This window comes from Protopterus annectens, chromosome 15.part0 (genome assembly GCF_019279795.1).
Source record: "Protopterus annectens isolate FY-2018-M chromosome 15.part0, PAN1.0, whole genome shotgun sequence".
NCBI classification, from domain to species: Eukaryota; Metazoa; Chordata; order Ceratodontiformes; family Protopteridae; genus Protopterus; species Protopterus annectens.
The window spans coordinates 576,128,014-576,135,543 of NC_056749.1; positions in this window are offsets into that span (position 1 = coordinate 576,128,014).

A 7,530-nucleotide genomic window follows, 5' to 3' on the forward strand; every position below is an offset into this window, starting at 1 on the left:
AAAGGCTTTAGTGATTCAGCTAAAGTGTTTAAGTGCTATGGATAGATGATTGCTAGAAAGATTGCAGACCACTGTGTTTGGTAAAGGTCAGCCAAAATGTTTCTTTCTTTCAATGCTAACATAAGATGAGTACCAATTATTTTAAGGGGCAGTTTTGGCATTTTGAAGGTAAGGGTTGCAGTGATCAGAAGATGATCATTTATATTGCTGGGGCGTATTTGAATGTTTGATATACAATGTCAGATAGTTGAGATAAATAATAAATTGTGGCTAGAGCTTTGGTTAGGTCTTACTAGGCTTGTGATCATCTGAAATAAATTGTTGTGTAGCGTGGTTTGTAACATTATATTGCTTTAGACCACAGATTCTTATGTTAAAGCCATCTAGTATGATCATTTGTTTCTTGCATAAAATACTTAGAATGATTTTAAATGTTTGTGAGCTTGATGGGGATGGGATATACATAGAAGCTATGCAGAGATGCGTATGACCACTGATTGTGAAAAAGGTTAGTATAGTTGGGTGGACTCTTCTAAAGTGATTTTGTTGCAGTCAATTATTCTGAGGGAGAGTTTTGTGCCTTTATTGAGTAGCATTATTCTACCTCCCTGTTTAATGTCCCATTTGCTCCCCCGACCCCCGCCCCCAGCTAGGGTCAGACAAAAAAAACTCTTCAAAGCTGACTACAACCTCCTGAGGGAAGGTATAAACAGCTTCACAGCCCCCTCCCCCTCCACAGAAACTGGCACGTGTCCAAACTTACACCTAAGTACTATATGAGCATTTATATAGCTGCATGGAATCAGGAATACTAGACAGGACAAAATCTTTCTCCTCAAGGAAGAGTAAATCTGTGTGGTGGACATCTACAATAAATAAACTCTATAATAAATGGAAAACAATTGCTGTCCAGGACCAGAAAGGAGCAGGTGTCTAATTGGAAGCAATCTCTCCTTAGCCTTAACAAGCAAATAAGAACACTAGTGAAATCCTCCAGAGCAAAATTCGAGTTCAAACTGTCCACATCCACTAAAGACAATCATAACGCTTTCTTCACATATGTCCACAATCTCAAGGGAAGCATCCAGATCTGCTTAGAACTGGTGGTCAAGGATACCACATACACAAACCCTGTAGATATAGCCAGCCTGCTGGCAGACAAGTTCAGTGAAAACTTCATTCCTCTGTCCCCCATCAGTAAAACAGGACATCCTCAGTACCTGTCCCCCTCCCCTTATCTCTAGAGAGCAAGTCATCACTGTCCTCTCAAAGACAAAAAATACAGCCTCCAAGGGACCCGATAACATCCCAGGCTGCATCCTACATGAAGTGAGGCAGGAACTTGCAGCACCATTAGGCACCATATTCAACCAAAGCCTGAATACCGGCTTCATCCCAGCTGAGTGGAGGACAGCTACTGTCATCCCTTTGCACAAAGGTGGAGCATCCACCAATCCAGGAAATTATAGACCCATCAGCCTAACTAGCCTGATCTGCAAGCCATGGAGCGGATTATCATGGACCTCATTAACAAGGACATTGGCAACCTCCAGACACTTGATCCCACACAATTTGGTTTTGTCAAGGGGAGGTCATGCCTGTTAATTTGGTCGACTTCTTTGAAGCAGTCACCAAGGAGATAAATGAGGGGAAGATGGAACACACTGCCTACCTTGACCTGGACAAGGCCTTTGATACTATTCCCCACTCAGGTATAATAGATAAACTCTCTCAGCTAAGCATAAATCCATATGTTACCAGATGGGTGGCAAACTGGATCACTGACAGAACCCACCTAGTCAGAACAGGGGAAGCCACCCACGTAGTAGACCTGTAAAAAGTGGTGTACCCCTGGGATTGGTCTTGGGGCCTCTGCTGTTTGGGATATACTTCTCAGAGGTGCAGGCCAAATCTAGTGGGCTATGGCTGACCAGGTTTGCAGATGACTTCAAGCTTGGTGCTGTCATCAATTCCCCTAATGATGAGGACATCCTCTAAGAGGGTCTCACCCAAACAAATGACTGGTGCCAGAAACATGGCCTCAAACTGAATGCCAAAAAATGCATCATCCCTTTTGGAGAGAATGACATTCCCACAAATTATCACATTGATAATAAGGCACCAAGCATGCAATCAGTCATAAGGGACTTGGGAACCCAGGTTGATAGCAAACTGACTTCTGACCACCATATTGCCTCTGTTGTACGGAAAGCTTTCTACATGGCCCACCTCATTAGTAAGGGTATCTCACCAGGGACAAGGTGGTCATAACATCCCTGTATTCTTCCCTTATAAGACCAATTATTGAATACAATGCCCCTTTCAGCATGTACCTCACAAAGCACATGCAGTAGCTGGACAGACCACAGAGATTCCTCACCCAGAGAATCCAGAGCCTCAAACATCTACCCTCCAGAGATAGGCTAAAAGTCCCTCTACTCAGTCTCCTTCAGACTCCTCAGAGGTGACCTCTATCTGGCATACAAAGCAATCTTAGACCCCACCCTGATGGGACTGCTGCATATCCGCAAGTCAAGCTCCACTCAAGTAACCTGCATAGGAGACCTCAACTTGGTCTGCGACATCAATAGGACTTGTTGGCGGGACAGATTTGTGTCCCAGAGACTCCCCCTTGTGTGGAATAGACTCCCTCTCCATGTAAAGCAGAGTATCTCATTAAACCTTTTTAAGCACAACCTGGATAACTGGATAGGGAACAGAAAATGTACCCCTGGGATTCCACCTATGTCCCTGCTGGACAGTGGCTTAGGGTGCCAACTTGTTGGAACATGGGCTAAATTCTTGGCTAGGCGTGTAAGGGCCTCAGGGCCAGTAGACTAGTGCTTCCTAGGATCCAAAAAAGATAGTACAGATATTGTTAAGATTTGGGGGGGGTAGATACTATCTGAGGCTCTTAGTACATCTGGGTTTTGTTCATTGACACAGACTTCTACTCTGTTTTCTTTCTTATTCTTTGAGTAGCTTGGTTTTAGTTAGATTAGCTGTAGGGCTATAAAGCAGTGGTGGAGTGTTATTACTTTGGTAGAAGGGAGGGTCAGGATTTGGTTTTCTGTTCCAGGCTAGCTAAAGTTTAAGGATAACTAGGAATAGTATGAATGAGAGCTTTTTGATCTATGTTTGGATGGGCTAAGTAATTCTGAAAGCAGTTTTAGTCTAGCTGTTAGATGCTGTTGTTTAACAGGAGATCCACATTATATAATGGTAGGAATTTGTTTAGTGGGATGACTTTTTATCACATTGGTTTTATGGTATGTGTTGATGATGGTTAAGTGGTCAGACAGCAAGAGAAGATAGAAACATAACTTTAGTGAGAGAAGACGTAAAACGTATATAGTCCTCTGCGTTGAGTAGACTTTTGAAGGTGTGGAAACCACTGCATTGTTTCTGAGGTGATTACATTTTGTGTTTTTAATGAGATTTGAATGTAAAGGCAGAATTAATTTGTTTTGTCTGAGAGAATTTACAGTAGTTTAGCTATGTATAAGGTGGTATTTGCTTAAACCATGTTTTCTTTTTTAAGTGGAAGGGTTAGACATCATATGGGTGATGTGACTAGTAGACTGTGCATGTCCAGAGTGTACAAGCCAGCAGAACCAGATAAAAACACAGTTACTGTCAGTTTTGCCAAGTATTTGTATACCTACTGCAATAACCACAAAAATAACATGTCTTAGTAAGAAAACACAAGCCTTCAAAACTGGGGATGGAAGGACTTTGAAAATATCAAGCCACTGCACATGCTGAACAAGGACAGGCAGACTAATTAAGAGCTATTACTCCTTCGTTGTCGCCTCTCAGTAAGACGCTGTCCGGTTTGATTCTCAGCTAGAGCATCTTCTGCGTGGAGACATGCATGAATGGGCTTACCTTCGTTGAAGGTTGTGCATCAGAGCTGGTAACTCTGTACATAAAAATCAACTACCAATCATTAGCGGACCGGAGTTCCACTGTGGCGACCCCTAACCGGGAAAAGCCGAAAGACACAGACAGACAGACAGACTCCTTCTTCTTTAAGAACAACAAATAAATGTTTTACTAATGGATGCTTACCCTTATAAGCTTCTAAATAAAATATGGTGCAGAGTGTTTGTGCTGCTGATGCAGTACTCCATTCATTAGTTTAATATTTATTAACCAGAGTCGAGCATTGGTATAGGGGTTCAGCCTGAGATATGACAGAGAGTAGGTTGCATTATCCATGGAAATGGGTTAGTATTACACTCTCAACAGACAGTTAGTAGTAAGCATATATAACACATTTGTGTGCATACAAGAAGATAAGCAAAAAGAAAGAAAATGATTTAACATTTTGTTTGTAATTTATACAGGAGAGGAGAACGAATGTAAGAGAAGGGAGTATGGGGCGAGGGTGGGATAATCGTGCAAAGGGGTGAGGGCATGAAGTGGTGGGAGGCTAATATGTAGGAGTGTGGCTGTGGGGAGAAGAGACAGACAGAGTGCATGATATTGTATAATAGGAATAGTATGGGGTAAGATGTTAGAGCTGCAGCAGAGGAAAAAATAAAAGTGTTGGTCAGAAAGGTATGTGTGGGACTCAGAAATAGCAGCATTAAAACTATTTGCAGGCTGCTTTTCTAAAGATGCACTAATTCAATTGTTGTCAGAATGTGGTGTGGGAGGTAATGCGCCTAATGTGAAGAGGAAATTATTTCCAATATCATATACCCATAACAGAGAATGCTTGCTCAGTGGGGTGGAGTTTAGTATGGAGACTGACAACAGATTGAGAGGTCTGTAATCTGAGATTGCATGATGAAGCACTGTTTGCTGGTCTGCTGGAGCAGAACAAGAAGGTATTTTGGTAAATTAATTTTTGCACAAGGGAGGTAAGAAGTAGGGTGCGTCTTCCGTGCACTGGTAGCCATTTTAATTTAGAGAGGGCTGAGCAATGCTGTTCTCTTTCTGGAGCTAGGGTGAGAAATCTACAGATTTGACTGAACAGGGTTTGTAGTAAAGATATTTTTCTTTGAAGAGTTTGCAATAAGTGGTATGCTGAACTCTAGCTCAGAAAAGAGAACATCTTTTCCTATGGCTAGTCTACCATTGGCAGAAAGGACACATATGATCTTTATACCCCAGAAAAGAATTATGCTGTGGTTTAGTTGGAGACAGTGTGCTTCAATTACTGAGAGTTTTACTGATTCCTAATATTCAAATGGTACTGGGTATCTGTGCAGTCATCAATAAATATTCATTTTTCATAGGTTCATAGGTAGGTACTAGGCTATTGGCCTTAGGGCCTATACAAGCCTAGCCAAAAAGGTACCCTGGCTTTCGCCACCCAAGAAAATTATTTTCCTGTGCCCTGTCAAGCAGAACCACAGAAGTGATCCCCGGGGTGAATTTCCTATTACCCATCCAATCATCAAGATTTTTCTTGAAGAGTGCTAATGAGGAGCTCTGTTTGACATAGATAGGTAGTCTGTTCCAGAGTATGGGAAGTCTCTGGGACAGGAATCTATCCCTCCAGCATGTTCTGTTTATTGTGGTGACAAGGTTTAGGTCCCTAGAGCATGTAGCTCGGAGGGATTGGGATTTCTTTAAGTGGAGCATGTCCAACAGCTCTGGGTTTGACATAGCTTTGTATGTTAGGCAGAGATCGCTCAAGTTTTTTGAGACGGTCTGCATAAGGCATCTGTTTGAGGCCAGTAATCCTCTTTGTGAGGTATTTTTGCAGCCTTTCCAGTTGTTGTTGTAGATGTCTTGCAAGGTACATACCAAAAGGGGCATTGTACTCTATAATGGGTCTAATACGTGATGAGTAGAGGGGAACAATGACCTCTTTTTTTCTGGATGAGAAACCTTTTGTGATGAGGTGTGCCACGTAGAAGGATTTCCTGACCACTGTGGCGATGTGATTATCAAAGGAGAGACTACTGTCCACCTGTGTCCCAAGGTCTCTTATCACACTTTCAGTGTTAAGTAGACTAATGCCTATGTGGTAGTTCATGGGTACAGAGTTTTTACCAAAGGGGATGACAATGCACTTTTTGGCATTGAGCTTGAGACCATGTCTTTGACACCAGGCATCTGTCTCAGTGAGGCCCTTTTGTAGGATGTCCACATTGTTAGGAGTTTCAATTATGGCTCCTAGTTTGCAGTCATCTGCAAATTTAGTTAGCCAAAGACCTTCTGTGTTAGCCTGTACTTCAGAGAAGTAGATACCAAACAGGAGAGAACCCAGGACTGAACCCTGTGGTACTCCACTTGTCACTGGTCTGAAGTCTAATTTGGAGTCTGCTAATTTCACAGTGTGGGTTCTGTCAGTAAGCCAGTTGGCAACCCATCTTGTGACATAGGGATTTATACCTAGTTTAGTGAGTTTATCCATAATTCCAGAGTGGGGGATGGTGTTGAGCACCTTGGCGAGATCTAGATAGGCTGTGTGAACCACCTTACCCTCATCTATGGCTTTGGTGACTACTTCAAAGAAGTCTATCAGGTTTAGGAGACATGATCTGCCTTTTACAAACCCAAACTGTGTGGGGTTCAGAGTTTGGAGATCTCCAATGTCTTTGTTTATGAGTTCCATGATGATACGTTCCATGGCCTTGCAGACGAGGCTCGTCAGGCTAATGGGGCAGTAGTTCCCAGGGTCTGTTGTGCCCCCCCCCCCTTTGTGGAGTGGGATAACTATCATGGTGCACCATTCAATGGGCACAAAGCCTGAGGTGAGGCTATGACTGAACATGGTACTTAGGTGGGGTGCCAGTTCATTCTGTAATTCATGTAGAAGGCAGCCTGGGTTGTTGTCAGGTCCCATGGATGCTGTGTTCTTGGCTTTGGAGAGTGAGGTTTTTACCTGTGCAGCCATGATTACAGGAACTTTGTATTCGTCCAGTATAAATATGGGCCATTTAGGGGGTGAGAGGGTGGGTAAAGTTAGCACTGAACTTATCTGCCAAGATGTTGGCAATATTCTGTATATTTAGTGCCATTGTGCTGTAACTCAGAGCAGATCTGAGTGTTGCCATTGAGATTTTTGACATAGCTATAGAATGCTTTGTGGTTATCTTTAGAAACAGTGGCAATTTTGTTTTCATAACTAGCTTTGGAGGATTTTATGAGGGATCTCAGCTTCTTACTGAGGCTGACCAGGGAGTTCCTCCAATCGTGGGATTTTACTCTTTTTTGCAACAGTTTCTTTCTTCTGTTGTAGAGTTTGTTTATGGCAGAAGACCACCAGATTGGCTTCCTTTTTTGGAGGATAACATCTTGGTTCTGTTAGGGATAGCACGATCTATGCACTCGTGTAAGTGCTTATAATGTGCATTTGTGTGGGATTCAGCAGTAGTACCTCTATTGTCCATCTGCATGGGTGTCGGGAAGTTTGCCACTTCTGTCATAAGAAACGTGAAGTTGGCTTTGGAGAAACGTTTTACGGTTGTTTTCCTAATGGGGAATGGGAGTGAGATGTGGATGTCTAGGATGATTAGCTTGTGGTCGGATCTGACCAACGAGGAGCTGACCTCTGGTGTGGAACACTTG